We start from the raw sequence: 18,656 nt of genomic DNA, 5'->3' as shown, positions 1-18,656 counted from the left end.
AAGCTAATCAATACTTACGAGTCCGTAGAAATACCGTTCGTGAATTCCCGCCATTTTTACACGATAGCATAAGCTTAGTGTAGTATACTGCATAATATAATATTGTCAATTAATCAGTAAATCTATTAATCTTGATAAACTTTATTGTCAATTAAATTGTATTTTTAACTCTATAAATATATATATAACGACTTAATCGTAACAAATAATTAATACATAACTATAGTGGTACACGTGATACGGAAGTTGTATAAAGGGAACACTAGATACCGAAAAAAAAAAAAAAAATATATATATATATATATATATAACATAACTGTTTTGGGATATAACTTAAGGATTTAATTTTTGTTTTAAATTTTATTGAATTAAATTGGAATCATGACTCTGACCAGAGCAGCAAAGCAAAAGGCTCAAGCTAATGGGAGTGCTGTGGTTCAGGGGAGAACTGAGGGGGGCAGTTGCCCTCTGAATCACAGTCTATTAAAATGCACTGTTTGCTTGATGTTTGCGGAGCAGTCGGGTACGGGACATGATACTGCCAAGGGGGATGTCTTTGTGTGTGCACGATGTAAGGAGTGCAAGGAAATCAGGCGACAACTCAGCGTTGTTATGGGCCTTTATGAGACCTTGAAGGACAGGGTGGATGCCCTCGAAGGAAATAAATTGAGGGGCCCATCAAGCTCTCAGCTGCCCACATCAACGCCAGAGCTTGCACTTGGTCATCAGGCAACACAGGGGCAGCCCCCTAGGCAGAATGCGCTGGTCCCACAGGAACTAGTAGTTGTTGGTGACTCTATTGTCAGGGAAGTCAGGGAAACGGGGAACATGCTTTGTAAAAAGGATAGGTGGAATAGGACCAGGGTATGTCTGCCAGGGGCAAAGGTTGATGATGTTGTAGAGCGGATATCATCTTTTAAGGGCACAAAAGGTGATATAGTTGTACACGTTGGCACTAATGATATTAAGAGTAGGAGACCGGCGGAATTACTTAGCAAGTACAGGTCACTGTTGAAAAAAAGCCGTGAATTAGGGTTGAACTTGAAAGTGTCTGCAATTCTGCCCAGACACGATAGGAGGGAGTATATGATGAGAGCCTTGTCGATCAATTCGGCCCTGGAGGGATTGTGCAAGGCTCAAGGGGTAGAATTTTTTTCAGCCTGGACTGTACTTGTTAACAGGAGAGATTGCTTCTACAGGGATGGGATACACTTAAATAGAAAGGGTGCAAGAATTTTTGCTGATGCTGTCGAGGCAGTGTTAGGTGGGTCGGAAAACTGCTAGTTGGGGGGGATACAAGGACTAATAGATTAACAGTAGCCACTGGCAGAGGTGGAAGTGATTCTTGCACTGCTTCTATTCAAATGAGCAGAAGTCTGAAAAACAAGATGCAGGATATTTCAGAGACTGCTGGTAGTCATTGCGTTACAAGTAAACACATGGGTTGTGTTAGGGTAGCTAAGAATAGAAACAGGTGCATGTATACCTGCGTGTACACCAATGCTAGGAGTTTGGTAAATAAATTTGATGAATTTGAGGTATTGCTCAAAACATCAAAGGCAGATATTGTTGGGATATCAGAGACGTGGTGTCACACAGATATAAGTAATGCGGAACTGGAATTTGGGGAATACAATGTATATAGAAAGGATAGACAGGACAGGAGGGGAGGAGGGGTTATGCTATTAATTAAGAAACACATAAAGTCAAAGGAAGTGAAGCCAGTTGACATCGATGGACAGGGCAGTGTCGAGTCAGTTTGGTGTGACATAAGCATAGGGAAATCAAAATTGAGAGTAGGAGTGTGCTATAGGCCTAATGACTCTGATGAGTATAATAATATATTGTACAGGGAAATAAAGTGGGCCAGTAAATCAGAGAGTCTTATAATGGGGGATTTTAATTTCCCAGATATTGACTGGAATTTGTGGGTTGGTCACTCGCACACTAGCAAGGCTTTTGTGGATTTATTGGATGATTGTTTTCTACATCAGCATGTTCGTGAGGCAACAAGAGGGAGCAATACTCTTGATCTGATTATCAGTAGTGATTCTTCATGCATTAAGAACCTGCAGATAAATGAACCACTAGGTGGCAGTGATCACAGTGTGTTGAAGTGGGATTTACTCAAGGAGGTAACTACCATCAGAGGTAAAGGGAAGGGTTTTTGTTTTCGTAAAGGCGACTATGATGGTCAGACAGTATTTAAATTCTATACAGTGGGACCAACTGATGATGTTACCAACAGCAAACTCAAAATGGGAAGCATTCAAGGAACTAATCTTGGTGGCTACCAGGCTTTACATACCAACTAAGAAATATTGTTCAAGGTTTAGGCCTAAATGGTTGTCAGATGGACTAATGAGACATGTGGCAGAGAAGAAAAATGCATGGGATACATACAAATTAATGGGTGACATGGAAGCCTATGATAGATATAAGTTGGTCTGTAACCAAGTCACAAAGGAGATTAGGCAGGCAAAGGCAGACTACGAAAAATCCTTGGCAAAGGATGCAAAGAAAAACAGAAAGGAGTTCTTTACATACTTGAACTCGAGAAGGAAAGGGATGAATCAGATTGGTCCACTGGATATTGATGGTTCAACAGTTGAGGATCCTGCTCAGGTGGCTAACAATCTAAACGAGTATTTTGCATCTACATTCACGCATGAGGAGTTATTCAGGAAGGAGAATGATGTAGGTAAAGTAAACATTGGCAGTGAGCTGGATGATTTTGTAATAACTGAGAGGAAAGTGGAGGAGAGATTGTTGAGGATAAACATAAAAAAGGCACCTGGGGTGGATGGGATCTATCCAGTTATATTAAAGGAGGCAGCAAAGGAAGTATGCAAACCCCTAGCCATAATTATGAGAGCTTCTTTGGACTCAGGGGAGGTACCCATAGACTGGAGATGTGCAAATGTAACCCCAATTCACAAAGGAGGATCAAAGGCTGACACAAGTAATTATAGACCTGTTAGTTTAACTTCTGTTCCAGGTAAATTAATGGAGGCACTGGTTAAAGAAGCACTGCAGGATCATCTAGACAAGAATTCAGTTATAGCTCAGACGTAGCATGGTTTTGTTAAGGGCAGGTCTTGCCTGACCAATTTGATTGGATACTATGATGTAGTCACAAAAGAACTGGATGCAGGGAATAACTTTGATATTATATATTTGGATCTTAGAAAGGCTTTTGATACTGTTGCACATGGAAGACTGCTGCACAAATTGGAGCAGTGTGGCATTGGAGGCAAATTGCTGCTATGGATAAGGGGATGGTTGAGTGGCAGAAGACAGAGAGTGGTAATCAATGGACACTGCTCAACGTGGACTAATGTTATTAGTGGAGTTCCTCAAGGTTCAGTGTTGGGTCCATTGTTGTTTTCGGTGTTTATGAATGATATTGATGATGGGATATCAAGTTTAATGTCTAAGTTTGCAGATGATACAAAGGTTGGCAGGGTCGTTAAGGACACTACTGACGCTATGCTGCTGCAACAGGATCTGGAAAGGTTGAACAGATGGGCTGAGAGGTGGCAAATGAAGTTTAACATTGACAAATGTAAAGTACTACATATGGGTAACAGTAACCCCAGAGCAATGTATCAACTCTGCGGTACTACACTGACAGTGGTGGAGAATGAAAAGGACCTGGGGGTAATTGTGCAGGCAGATATGAAGTTCTCTGAGCAGTGCAGACGAGCTGCAAGAGTAGCTCATGGTGTCTTGTCAATGATATACAGGAATTTTTCTAGCAGGGATAAGGAGGTGATTATTCCCTTGTATAAGGCAATGGTTAGGCCACATCTTGAGTACTGTATACAAGTCTGGAGGCCTCATTTCAAGAAGGATGTAGAGCTGCTGGAACGGGTACAGAGAAGGGCAACAAGATTAGTAAATGGAACAAAGGGTTGCTCTTACGAAGAAAGGCTTAAGTTTTGCAAATTACAGACTAGGCACCGGCGAGGTGATCTGATAGAGGTGTATAAGGCTTTGAATGGTTTGAGCATGCTCAATGCCAATGGGATTCTTCATCTTTCTCAGAATAATCACCTCAGAGGGCATAAATTCAAATTGAGGAAGGACGGATGTCGGATAGATGTGCGGAAATTTGCCTTTGGCCAGCGGGTGGTTGGTTGGTGGAACCGACTTCCATCACTTGTTGTTGAAGTTGATAGCCTAAACAAATTTAAAGCTCAACTGGACAGGTATTTCGAACGAACGGAGGGGTGAAATTGGAGAGGGTTTTTTTTTTTTTTTTTGGCTGATGCTGAATAAGCTTGCTTTCTTGCATCATATGCCTCTGCTAATGCTAACTAACATTTATTGGGCATTTGGTTCAGTATTGTTTCACTAATTTTATATACTCCATCTGTTTATAGGACAAGTATGCCTCACTGGCATTTGTTTTGTAATTTTGTTTCAGCAACTAATGCATATTTTGGGCATGTGTTTAGAGGATTTATTTGTTTACATGAATGGTTCCATTTGCTCTTGTTGCTCATGCTGTTGTTGAGTTCAGCCATTCCTTATGCTTTTGGATCGGTTTGTTTTATATATTATTTATTATTATTTTTATTTTCCAATTAAGGTTTTACTAGTTCCCAAGTTTTCCAGCTAGGCTGATTGATTGTAATCCAGGTTTCTCTCTCTTTTTTTTTTTTTTTTTTTTAATTATGGTTTTATTTATTTATTTATTTTTATTTATTTTATTTACTTTACTTATTTCAACTTAGATTATTTCAAGTTCCAAGTATTCTAGCCAGGCTGGTTTCAATGGAATATCAAGGTTCCATATGTCTATTATTACAGGTTTATTTATTTACTTATATCCTTTTTTCTTTATTTTCTTTATTATTTTTTCCCACAAATATTGCAGTTCTTTCTGATGAGATTTCTTTTGTTCTAGAATTTCTGATTGATGTTTCCATCAAGAAGGCACTATCTGGGAATATTTAATGGTTAAACCTCAAAGCTTTCCTTCTATAGTCCTTCAGATCTTAAAGTGGTAAGTACTTTGTGGTTGAGGTTGCCATAACTGAAGGCCAGCCTCTCAATCTAGCACTGTGGTAAGGTTTAAAGCAGGGGTAGCCAACCATTTCCTGTAATATACAACATTATGTTGGAAAATATATTGAGCCCACCTAGGGGTGAATCCAGAAGCTACCAGTATCAATACCCTCCCCCCCTGCTGATTTGCTCCTAGCACCATCAAATATTTTTGCTAATTACATAAAGGAGTTTTATACTGAATTTAAATAAATTAAATGTATATTAATGAATAAATGCTTGTACTCACAGAATCAATGCCACTGAAGCTCTCTGTAACTCATGTGTGCTAATTTAATGCAAGAAGGTAGTAAATATTCGACGATAAATAAGTCCATCACATTGAAACCCAGTTGATAACTTCTTGCAATGAAGTAGAATTTACACTGCATGTCAGTGCTTTCCAAACTTTTTTGCTGCCAATGTACTGTGCACATGCCAGAAATAATTTGCCAATCCACCCAGAATTTCGTAATTATTAGACAAATCACCCTTTTTTATTCCTTTTCTTTAAATTGATGGTTGCAAAGGTACACAACTTCCTTTGTTTTAGACAAAAAAATGTAAACATGAGTGAGAGGGAAGGCAGGTGTGAATTAAGGCTATTTGAAATAGACTATAGTTCACTTATTACCTTTCAAAGAAACAGAACATGTCCAGGGTTAACTGACCATGGAGTATAGTGAAAATATTAGTCAATTTATTTTAATCAGTTATATCAATATATGCAGTGAAAGGAAATCACAGTGAAAATAATACCGATATGGTGCAAAAAAAATTGATGATACCCTTTAGGGTGTGCTGCAGCAGCCACTTTAGAGAGCTCTGCTGTGTGTTTAGCTTCATTGCTGATTTTTCACACCCTTTGTATAATTTTTTTTTACATTATCAAGAAATGAACTGTTACAACATTTTACATAAATTTTACATTGTTTATTACTTATTTTAGGTAAAAATAATATTTATTTTTTTCACATTGAGAGTTTTGCCACTAACAAGAGCTAAACAAGCCATAAGTGGAATGGATGCTATGATTTGGCCACCCCTGGTTTATAACCTTTTTTTTTTTTTTTTTTTTTTTTGTTTACTGAGGCTTTGTGGTACCTGGCATGGTGGGGCTGCAGCAGACAAAATCCTTCTTTATATAATTTTTAGGGAATTTGTATTTGGCTTACATTTGGTTTTATTAATTTTTGTTAAATGTGCCTCTTGCACCAGTTATGGTTTCTAGAGTAACTGGCAAGGATTAATGTTTTGCCAAGCTTTTTGTTATAATTATTAATACATACCTCCCATAGCTGCTTCCTTTCCCAGGAATATCTTCCTCCTCTGTAACTAGATCACTGAGTAGTCTAGTTGCAGAGGCGGCAAATGGTCTCAGAAAGCATTTGTCTTTTCGTTGGTGATTTCTAAGATATTCTTTCAGTATCAGTGTAGTGCAATACAATGTGACAATTGCAGTAACTCCTTTCCCATACTCATAGCTGTTTAAGAAGTTTGTAGGGTAATTTTTAAGCGTAGCAAATTCTACTTAAACATGATTAGTTTGGTGTTATTAATTCATCAGATACATTGTTGTAATTTAAAATCTGCCTGATTGTAGAGAAAGCAGTCAGTTATTTAAAAGCAGTTGTACAGGTTATTAGTATTACTAGTGACATTTGAAGCAAGAAAGCAAGTTCTACAGCATCAGCCAAAAAAAAAAAAAAAAAAATTCCCTTTTTACCTATCCCTCTCTCCATTGTTTGTCCAGTTCTTGAATTTATTCAAATTATCCACTTCACAAACAATGGACTTGAAGTCTGTTCCAGCAATGAATCACCTGAAGCCATTCTGCAAATCTATTCTGAAATTGTCCTTCCTCAGTTTGAATTTATATCCCCTAATGTGCATACTCTGAGCAACAGGAAGAATCCCATCAGCAATAAGTTTTCTCAAGCCATTCAAAGCCCTAAACAACTCAATCAGATCACCTTGCAGGTGCCTAGTCTCCAGATGCTGCTATTTGCAGAACTGAAGCCTTTCTTGGTAAGAGCACCCCTTACACCCTTCACTATTTCATTGCTGTTCTCTGTACCTGTTTCAGCAGTTCTACAGCCTTCCTAAAAGGAGGCCTCCAGACTTGTATGCAGTACTCAAGATGTGGCATGACTACTGCCTTATACAAGGGGATAATTACCTCTTTATATACAAGGGGATAATTACCTCTCAATATCATTGACAAACCTCCATGAGCTATCCTGGCAACCTGGCTGCACTGTTCAGGGAACTTCATATTAGACTGCATAATTACCTTCGGGTCCTTTTCATTTTCCAATACCTCAAGTGTACTGCAGAGTTGATATACGGGGAGTTCCCGGGTTTACAAGTTTTTTTTTTTTTTTTTTCCCCCAAGTATCAACAGAATTGAAAATGTGAATGTTAATTGCAAAAAAAATGAATGTTAAACATTCATAAATACCACGCGCATAGCTATACAGTACAGTTTACCCCACTTTACAATATTAATCCGTTCCAGAGACACCACCACCATATCGTGAAAATATCGTAATGTGAACCCGATAACACTTTTTTTTTTTTTTTGTAATTCATTCCAAGACCTCGGAAGTTGAAATTTTCGCTATATAACTAAGCTATTTATAGCTTAGTTATATAGCGAAATAACTAAAAGGCCATTTTTATAATGGAAAGTAAAATCTAAAGTAAACTAAAATCCCTCTAAAAGGCCATTTTTATAATGGAAATTATATTAGTTACCAATTTAAATCATTAAAATGCTCTACACTTTCATCGTTATCATATGTTCCATTATAAGAATCAATTTTGAACGCCTTTGTGATATTTTTCTAAAACACATTTCTGGAGATCACTACCATAAAACAATGAAAACAATTTGCACTTTCCAGTTTATTGGGAGCACAATATTATAAACGGGTAGTAAACTCGATCTTATTGCAATTGCAATAATCCCGATAGCTGGAATTATGTAGGTTTTTACGTTACGGTATTATGGTGAAATGAGTTTCCCTTCACTGAAATCTTCAGTCATATAAAAAACATAAAAAAATTTTCAGAATCTTCTCGTCATTCCTTTTTTTTTCTTCTTCATAAACTTATTACTCTGTATGAATTGTGTTAGTTTCAATATGTGCATTTCATTAAAAAATGCTTCTGCATGCTATCGTGAAATTTATTATTATTATTAGCCATGTGGTGCAAGAAAGCCTGAGGCTTATGCTGCACCAGCCAAAAAAAAAATCTGAATTACTCTGAGAGAGAGAGAGAGAGAGAGAGAGAGAGAGAGAGAGAGAGAGAGAGAGAGAGAGAGAGAGAGAGAGAGAGAGACACAGAAGTAGAAAGGAATCACCAAGAAAGAGAAGAATAATGATATCCAGCTCAGGACCCTGGGTGTGCCAAGCCCATACTCACCAGATGCGAGCCCCTGGGATGATATATAAAGAAAAGAGAAGAGATTATCTTGGAAACAAACCCCCTCTTGAAGCATTTCTGAAGTAGACGACTCCTTATGCAACAAACCAACAGCGAGTGATCGAGTGTGCAAAATTTCTTTAAATTATAATTTATTCGATTTTACAGGCTATGTTTTCATTTATTTGAATAAATCAATCATTGCTTAAACAAACTAATTAGCTAATTAATTTTGTTGTTGAGAACGTAACCCCTGGTTTTAACATTGTCTATGGGAAATAAATTTCCACTTTGCGAGTTTTCGCTTTACGAAAGCGCACTAGGAACGAATTAACTCATAAAGTCAGGAACTACCTGTATTACTCTGGGGTTACTGCTACCCAAATGCAATACCTTGTGTTTGTCAATGTTAAATTTCAGTTACCATTTCTCAACCCATCTGCCTAATTCTTGTAGACCTTGTTGCAGTACCATACCTTCATTACTGTGCATTATAGCCTAAATTACTGATGCACCAAAAAATCTAACAACAACCACCTTCATTACTGGCATTAACTACCCTACCAACCTTTGCATCATCTGCAAACTGAGACATTAAGCTTGATATACCCTTAAATAAAATTTTTATTAAAGGTATATCATATACCCTTAATAAAATTTAACAGATCAGTTAACTCATATCACCCTTTGTGAATTTAGGATACATTTGCACATCTCCAGTCCACAGAGACCTCCCCTGAATCCATATATGCTCTCATAATTATGGCTAATGGTTTGCTCACCTCCTTTGTTGCCTTAATATATTGGATATATCCTATCCACCTAAGGTGCCCTTTTTATCTTTAACTACAACAATTTCTCTTGCACTTTCCTCTCAGTTATCACAAAATCATATAGCTCCGTATTACAGTGATAAACTTCTGACACCCTCCCTCTAAAGAATTTGTTGTGAATATAGTGCAAAATGCCTATTCAGCCTGTCAACAACCTGAGCAGGTTCATCAACAGTTAAACATTGATATATATCAAGTGGACTAATGTGATTCAAACCCCTTCCTTCTACTGTTAATATAAATAAAGCAGTCTTGGCTAGTTTTTTTGACTTTCTTTGCTGGAGACTTCATCTGTCATGGCTTGCTAAACCTCCTTTGAGACTTGGTTGCAGACTAGTTTATATATACCATATACTTCTGTATCACCTGATAATTTATATGCATCCCACACATTTCTTCTCTACCACATATCTCAACACTTCATCTGACATCCATTTAAGTCTAAGCCTTAAGCAGTATTTCTTAGTTATGAAAAGCCTAGTAGTTTCTATGATTATGTCCATGAATTCCTATTTAGAATTTGTTGTTGTTAACATCATTTGTTGGTGTCACTGTACAGAATTTAAGAACTTTCTGAGACCACTGTAGTCTCCTTTATGAAAGGAAAAACCCTTTCCTTTACCCTTGATGGTAGTTACATCTTTAAGTAAATCCCACATCAATACACTGTGATCACTGCCACCTAGTGGTTCTTTTATCTGTAGATTCTTAATTCATGAAGAATCACTGCTGTTAATCAGATCAAGAGTAGTGCTGCTCTCTCTTGTTGTTTCTGTAACATGCTTCTATAAAAACAGTCATCCAATTAATCCACAAAAGTCTTGCTAAAATGAGAGTGATCAACCCCAAGGTTCCAGTCAATATCTGGAAAGTTAAAATACCCAATTATAAAACATTCTGATTTACTGGCCCATTCTATTTCTCTGTACAGTTCTTTGTTGTACTCGTCACAGTCATTCAGCCTATAACAACACTCCTACTCTCATTTTTATTTTCCCAGTGCTTATGTCACACCAAACTGACTTAACATTGCACTGGTCATCCATGTCAACTGGATGCACTGCCTTTTTATGTGTTTCTTAAATAAGATTAGACCCCATCCCCCTCTTGTTCTGTCTGTCCTTTCTGCATACACTATTCCCCATATTCAAATTCTGCATCCCTTATATCTGACTGCCACCATCTGATATCCCTGCAATGTCTGCATTTCATGACTTGACCAGCACTTCATTAAATTTATTTACTATGCTCCTAGCATTGGTATACATGCAAGTATACCTGAACCTGTTCTTACTCTTAGTTACCTTAACACAGCCCATGTATTTCCCTGTTCCTTGCTTCCTGGGCTGCTGCATTTTCCAAAAGAAGCAATACAAGAATCACTTTCACCTTTGCCTGTGGCTATTGTCATCCTATTAGTCTGTGTATCTCCACTGCCAAGCTAGTAATTTTCTGACCCACCTAACACTGCCTCGATAGCATCAGCAAATATTTTTGCACCGTATTTATATAAACATATCCCATCTCTGAAGAAGCATTTCTCTTGTTTAACAAGCACAGACCATGCTGAGAAAAATTCCTATGAGCCTTGCACAATCTCTCCAGGGCCAAATTGATTGACAAGGCTCTCATCATATACTCGCTATCTCATCTGGGCGGAATCACAAACACTTTCAAATTTAACCCTAAATCACAACTCCTTTCAACATTGCCCCATACTTGTTTAGTAATTCTGCAGATCTCCTGTTCTTAATGTCATTAGTGCCAACGTGTACAACAGTATCACCTTTTGCGGCCTTAAAAGATATTGTTATACAATATCTTTTAAGGTGATTTAAGCAATATCACCTTTTATAACTTTAAAAGATGTCTTCTCTACAATGTAAAGCTTTTAAGGATAACTTTTATGTTCAAATTCTGCATTCATTTTATCTGAGTGACACTGTCTTTGATATCTCGACAGTGTTTGCTCCTTGATGAAATGGATGCAATCAAGCAGTATTTGTTGAACTGATAAAAGACTTCCACATTCACTGAGTTGGTGGTAATCAGCAGTCCTCAACAAGAAAGAGTGTGTTTAGTAGCTATGTCTAGCACAAAGCCAGCATAACTTTCCTGTGTACTTTAAGTAGACTATTACACTACAATTACTGTGCTATAATTATTCTATAATCATGACTATTATTCCACACTAGAATTAGTTGCTTAACCTGGTACTGTATGTTTGTCTCTTGTGTTATGTGATTTATATTTTCAATGGATTATAAATTTATCGTCAGCATGGGCAAAAAAGTCATGATCACTAAGGTTTCTACTGTGAGTTGAATCTAACAAATATGATTGCAGGGATTGTAAAGTACTCAGAGAATCAGTACACAGTTTTGATCTGGAGACTGCTACTGTTTCTGATGACATTCAGTGACAGATCCAACAGTTTTTTTAGGAGAAGTATAATAATAATAAGGATAATAATTGAAAATTAAGCTCAAATTTAGGGTAAGTGATAACAACAATAATATATTATTGACAGTAACTGAAAATTAAGCATGAATTTATCTTGAATTTTTAACCATCCATTGTATAGTATATATATATAATATACACACAAATAGTTACTACACACGAACACGCATTATTTGCTCCAATTTACTCGGGTGGGATGAGTGGGATCTTTCCAATTACCTCCCTCATGGATCCACAACAGATGACATTGAGGAAGGGATACAAAGTGTGTTGTAAAAAATTTGCTGATGATGTGGTGATTTGGGGGGCCAGTAATGATCAGTACCAGGCAGCACTCCTTCAGGATGATTTTTTTGAGGCCTCAGCAGTGACCAGATAAATGGCAGCCTTGTTTTAATGCTGCATAATGCAAGGTTTCTACTTAGGATATAACAATCCCAAAGTGACTTATTCACTAGAAGTTAAATTACAAACAGTAGAGGAAGTGAGAATTTTGGGGGATGATAATCTCACTGTATAAGTGCAATTATGGGACTGCACTCCCTCCATTTATGGAAGCATTACTTGTGGAGGTCCAATGATGGGTAACATGTATGGAGAGATTATCAAAAGGGCAACCTTAAGAGGAGGAGAAGTTAATGACTGGATTGTAAGAGTTTTCTTTTAGCCAGCAACTAGTTAACTGGAATAAGTTGCCTCCATCGGTTGTTGCAGCTAGTAGCTTGGGGGAAATTCAAAAGTTGGCTTGATCCTTACCTATATAAGGAGTGAGATTTTTTTTTTTTTTATTTATTTATTTTGTTGTTGTTGATCCTGCAAAAAACGAATGGAATTTCTTTGCATGTGGCTAGTACTAATAAACGTTTTTGCACAACTTCAGAGTTAAAACATGATTGCATGTGTTAAGCAGAAGGAGCAGCTACTGTTATAATTAAAGTAGATATGTATTTGCAAAAACATGTCTGAGAAAAATATCATATCCACAGTTTAAAGAAGTTGTTATAGCAAAATTTATTTATATATTTTTCATAAATCTAATTATAGAATGTCTCCTCTATTTATTCCATTATTGAACTGAGGGCATGTTAATAAATGCTTTTTATAGTGGCTTTCTTGTTATAGGCAATGCTTATAGTATTAGTGATAAAGTTCCAATAAAAAATTACTATCATGTTAATGATGAAAATCAACTAACTTTTCTGAACAAACATATTTAGGAACTGTTAGATTAACCATAGTCTTCCAGATTAACCAGAGTAGAATAGTTTACAAATTTGTTGAATACAAAAAGAAAACATAAGGGTTTTTCAGGTGTCCTGAAAAGAAGTGAGAATGATCCAATCATGCTTCATGCACTGTCCTAATTTAAGGCTTTTATTTCTATAAAGAGGAGACTAGATATCCACGTAACAAGCTATAACATGGATATAAATAATAGAGATGGTAGAAGAGATTGCTGATGCTATCGAGGCAGTATTAGGTGGGTCGGAAAACCGCTAGCTTGGTGGGGGGTATTCACAGACTAATAGATTAATGGTAGCCACAGGCAGAGGTGAAAGTGATTCTTGCACTTCTATTGGAATGAGCAGCAGCCTGGAAAGTGAGGTACTTGGGATTTCAAGGGCTACTGGGAGTCATTATGAAACAAGTAAATACATCGGTTGTGTTAGGGTAACTAAGAGTAAGAACATGTGCATGTACACCAATATTGTTGGAATATCAGAGATGTGGTGCCACACAGATATAAGCAGTGCAGAATTGGAATTTGGGGAGTGAAATGTGTACAGAAAGGATAGACAGGACAGGAAGGAAGGAGGGGTTATGCTGTTAGTTAAGAAATACAAAATCTAAGGAAGTGCATCCTGTTGGCATGAGTGGACAGTGCAGTGTTGAGTCAGTTTGGTGTGACATAAGCACTGGGAAAACCAAGTTGAGAGTAGGAGTGTGTTATAGGCCTAATGACTCTGATGAGTACAATAAACAACTGTACAGAGAAATAGTGGGCCAGTAAATCAGATTGTCTTATAATGAGTGTTTTCAACTCTTGGCACCACCATGCTATGATGGGACTAATTGTATTTATATCCTGCTGCAATTAAAGATTCTATTCTATTTTAACTTCCCAGATATAGACTGGAACTTGTAGGTTGGTTGCTCATACACTAGCAAGACTTTTGTGGATTTATTTGAGGATTGTTTTCAACAGCATTATGTTCGAGAGGCAACCAGAGGGAGTAATACTCTTGACATGATTATCAGCAGTGATCCTTCATGCATTAAGAATCTGCAGATAAAAGAACCATTAGATGGCAGTGATCACATTGTACTGATGTGGAATTTATGTAAAGATGTAACTACCATCAGGGGTAAAGGGAAAGGTTTTTGCTTTCATACAGGCGACTACAGTGGTCTCAGAGATTTTTTAAATTCTATGCATTGGGACCAACTGATGTTACCAACAGCAAATTCTAAATTGGAATCATTCAAGGAATTAATCTTGGAAGCTACTAGGCTTTTAATACCAATTAAGAAATACTGTCCAAAGCTTGAGCCTAAATGGATGTCAGACGAACTAGTGAGACTCATGGCAGAGAAGAAAAATGCATGGGATACATAAATTATCAGGAGACACGGATGCCTTTGATGGATATAAGATAGTCTGTAATCAAGTTACAAAGGTGCCGAACGGGTTAGCCGGCTGGGTAAAGTGCCTACCTGCCAACCCAAAGGTCGCGGGTTCGAATCCCGCCTCGGGCTTGGATCAGAGTACTGCAAAAACCTTGGGAGGTGCATTATGGTCACAGAAGCCGATGCGCCAAAAACTACCAAAAAATAAATAAAAAAAAGTTACAAAGGACATTATGTAAGCAGATTACAAGAAATCTTTGCCAATCGATGCAAATAAAAACAGCAAAGACTTCTTTACTTATGTAAACTCTAGAAGGAAGGGGATGAATCAGATTGGTCACAAAGGAACTGGATGCAAAAAATAATTTTGATATCATATACTTGGATTTTAGGAAATCTTTTGATACTGTGGCACTTGACATTGATGGTTCAATTGTTGATGCACCTGCTGAGGTAGCTGACAAACTGAATGAGTTTTTTGCATCTACATTCACACATGAGGAGTTATTCAGGGAGGTGAATGCCAGAAGTCTATCAAACTCTGCCAGTGAGCTAAATGAATTTGTAATAACTGTGAGAGTAAAGTGGAGGAGAAATAGTTGATATTGAACATAAGGGGCAGATGGGATCTATCCAGTTATATTAAAGGAAGCAGCAAAGGAAGTTAGCAAATCCTTGGCTATAATTACGAAAGCTTCCTTAGAGTCAGGGGAGGTCCCCATGGACTGGAGATGTGCAAATGTGGCCTCAATTCACAAAGCAGGGATCAAAGGATGATATGAGTAATTGCAGACCTGTTAGTTTAACTTCTATTCCAGGAAAATTAATGGAGACACTGGAAAATTAATGGAAAATCACTTCGACCGTGTACTTAGAAGGGTTGTTTGTGATAAAAAGATCAAGCGTGTTGGCTGTATGGTGAGGATTGTCCGGTATTCTTGTAGGTAAATGAACAGTCTGTGCAAGGTCATTAGTAATTGCAAAAGCCTCAGCATCCTGACCAGCTTGGTGAACATTAAAATCACCAAGGGAAATTACCTCACTGTTAGGAAAGTTGGACTGGAGAAAGTGAAGTTGCAAAGAGAGGAAGGCAAAGAGCTCCAAGTGATTAGTGGAGTTGGGAGAACGATAGAGACAACAGATGAATTTTGACACAATGAGATAGAGAGATTTTAAGCCAGAGAAGATTGAAAAGAGGAGATTCCAAATTATCAAGTCTCTGACAGGGAATATCGGAATGGACATATGCACAAGTACCACCTTTGAGGCGAAAGGAATCATACAGTAAATAATTTGGGCAACTGAGATGAGCAGTAGTTGAATCAACCGATAACTGAGATTCTGTCAGAAAAAGTACATGGGATTTGGCAGACTGCAAGTGGAAATGGACATCGTTGAGATTAGAATTGAGACCACGTATATTTGTGAAATGAATTAGGAATAGGCCTTTAACAAAAATAATTACTTATTTTTTGCTGCACCATTTTCGAACTTCATTTCTTTATTGCCAGATCTCTCACTCTTTTCAGCAAGAGTAGTTGAGTTGAACAGCATTCAGTTTGTTAATTTTTGTTTTTATTGATGTTTTTATTGATTTTCACAGTGTTTTTATTGATTTTCACATATCATTTAATTTTGTTAATTGCTAAGGTAATAAAAGTGTCAATTCGTGCTTTATAACTTCATTTTTATATCTTGTGGATATTATTTCTGCAATTTTCACTTATTAGATTTGCTGTTTAATAGAATGAAAATTCAATTTGCAAATGTAATCACAATAACTGACACTTACTGTAATTATTTTATGGCACCAGCATAAAAAAAAAAAAAAAAAAAAAGCTTGCTTGTTCAGATTTTCGATGCCCTATTGTATTTGCAACGTAATCTTTCCTTCCCCCAATTTGGACAATGTTAGTAATGAACAGAAGAAAAGAAAGATTTCACTGATACATTTCTTGCAAAAAAAATGACATGAAGGCAAGAAGGGTCCAAATATGTTTGCCAATTACTGCTGCACACTTATGAGGGAAATTGGGGAGGGGCATACAAGCAAAAATCATGGCTCAAAATATTTTAAGCTTATTAAAATTTACATTTCGTTAAATAATTTGTTAATAAACTGGTAAAACAAAAATGTTTATCTTCTCAAATACCATTAGTCATATTCATAGCAAACTTTTGTCGCACTACTCTATACAGTAGAGCAGTAGAGAGAAGAGCTTGTTGCCCTTCTCTGTATTCTTGTTCCAGCAGAGTTACATCTTTCCTAAAATGAGGTCTCCAGACCTGTATACAGTACTCAAGGTGTGACCCGACCATTGCCTTATACAAGGAGACAACCACCTCCTCATCCCGGCTAGCAAAATTCCTGTATGTCATTGAAATTACGGATAGCATATTTCATGAGGGGGGGGGGGAATTCAGTTGGTTGGCAGTGTAATAGCCACCCCATGTACATTTTTATTACAGAGTCGACTTAGTTTTAAAAGCCTACATAAGAGTACAAATCCCCTATTAGCATATATGATGCAAGATTATATAGCATCAGCCAAAAAAAAAAAACCCCTTCGCATTTCGCCCATCCATTCACTCCAAAAGTCTGTCTAGTTCTGCCTTGAACTTATTTAAGTTGTTGACCTCCACTACAGAGATGGACATTTGTTCCAACTATCATCAACTACCCACTGACTAAAGGCAAATTTCTGCATATCTATTTTACAATTGTCTTTCCTCAATTTGAATTTATGTCCCCTCAGGTGAGTAATCTGAGCAAGAGGAAGAATTCCATCAGCGTTGAGCTTGCTCACAGGCAGCTAGTCCCCAGAAGCTACAATTTGCAGAACTTAAGCCTTTCTTGGTAACAGCAACTTTTTGTTCCATTGCCCTTCTCTGTACTCGTTCCAGCAGTACTACATCTTTCCTAAAATGAAGCCTCCAGACCTCTACACAGTACTCAAAGTGTGGCCTGACCACTACTTTATACAAGAGGACAATCACCTCCTTATCCCTGCTAGCAAAATTCCTGTATGTCATTAGCATTAACATTAGAAGAGGCATGCGATACACGAAAGCAAGCTTATGCAGCATCAGCAAAAAAAAAAAAAACCCTCTCATTTCACCCCTCCATTTGTTCCAAATACCTGTCCAGCTCTGCCTTAAATTTATTTAGGCTATCAACTTCCACAACAAAATATGGAGGTCTGTTCCACCAATCAACCACCCACTGGCTAAAGGCAAATTTCCACATATCTATTCTACAACTGTCTTTCCCTAATTTGAATCTATGCCCCCTCAGGTTCTTAATCTGAGCAACAGAAAGAATCCCATCAGCATTCAGCTTGCTCATCCCATTCAATGAGGCCTTATACACCTCAATTAGATCACCTCGCGGTTGCCTACTCTCCAGGTGCTGCAATTTGCAGAACTTAAGCCTTTCTTGGTAAGAGCACCCCTTCGTTCCCCTCACCAATCTTGTTGCCCTTCTTTGTACTCGTTCGAGCAACTCTGCATCCTTCCTAAAATAAGGCCTCCAGACCTGTACACAGTACTTCAGGCGTTGCCAGACCATTACCTTGTACAATGGGATAATCACTCCCCCTGTCCCAGCTAGCAAGAGTAGCTCATTGTGTCATTGACAAGACACCATGAGCTACTCTTGCAGCCTGTCTGCACTGCTCAGAGAACTTCATATCTGACTGCACAATTAACCTCTTTTCATTCTCCACTACCCTCAATGTAGTACCACCAATTGATATGTTACTCTGGGGTTACTGCTACCCATATGTAGTGCTTTACATTTGTCAATGTTAAACTTCAGTTGCCACCTCTCAGTCCATCTGCTCAACATTTTCAGATCTTGTTCTTTTTTGATAGTACGCAACTTTTCCAGTAGCGTACTATCATTACTGTCATTAACAACCCTGCCAACCTTCGTACTGTCTGCAAACTTAGACATTAACCCTGGTATACCTTCACAATATATTGATAAATACAAAAAACAATGGGCCCAACACTGAACCCTGGAGGATTCCACTAATAATATTAATCCACGACGAACAGTGTCCATTGATTACCACTCTTAGTCTTCTCCAATTCAACCATCCTTTTATCCATTGTAGCAACTTGCCCTTAACACCATACTACTCCAATTTGTACAGTAGTCTTCCATGTGCCACAGTATCAAAAGATTTCTAAAATCTAATTATTATCAAAATTATTTTTTGCATCCAGTTCCTTTGTGACCACATCATA

The 18,656-nt window shown here is 37.5% G+C and overlaps 1 protein-coding gene across 1 annotated transcript in view; it reads left to right on the top strand.

The window, feature by feature from the left end:
• The window catches only part of Trc8 (TRC8 ring finger protein), a 59,030-nt gene that overhangs the window by 21,021 nt on the left and 19,353 nt on the right, over window positions 1–18,656 (top strand). The window lies entirely within an intron of this gene.

The sequence above is a fragment of the Mastigoproctus giganteus genome, chromosome 11, assembly GCF_048544385.1.
Source record: "Mastigoproctus giganteus isolate SK-2022 chromosome 11, ASM4854438v1, whole genome shotgun sequence".
In the NCBI taxonomy this organism is placed as follows: domain Eukaryota; kingdom Metazoa; phylum Arthropoda; class Arachnida; order Uropygi; family Thelyphonidae; genus Mastigoproctus; species Mastigoproctus giganteus.
The sequence above is the reverse complement of the archived record's forward strand: the minus strand, read 5'-3'. Positions and strand labels throughout refer to the sequence as shown.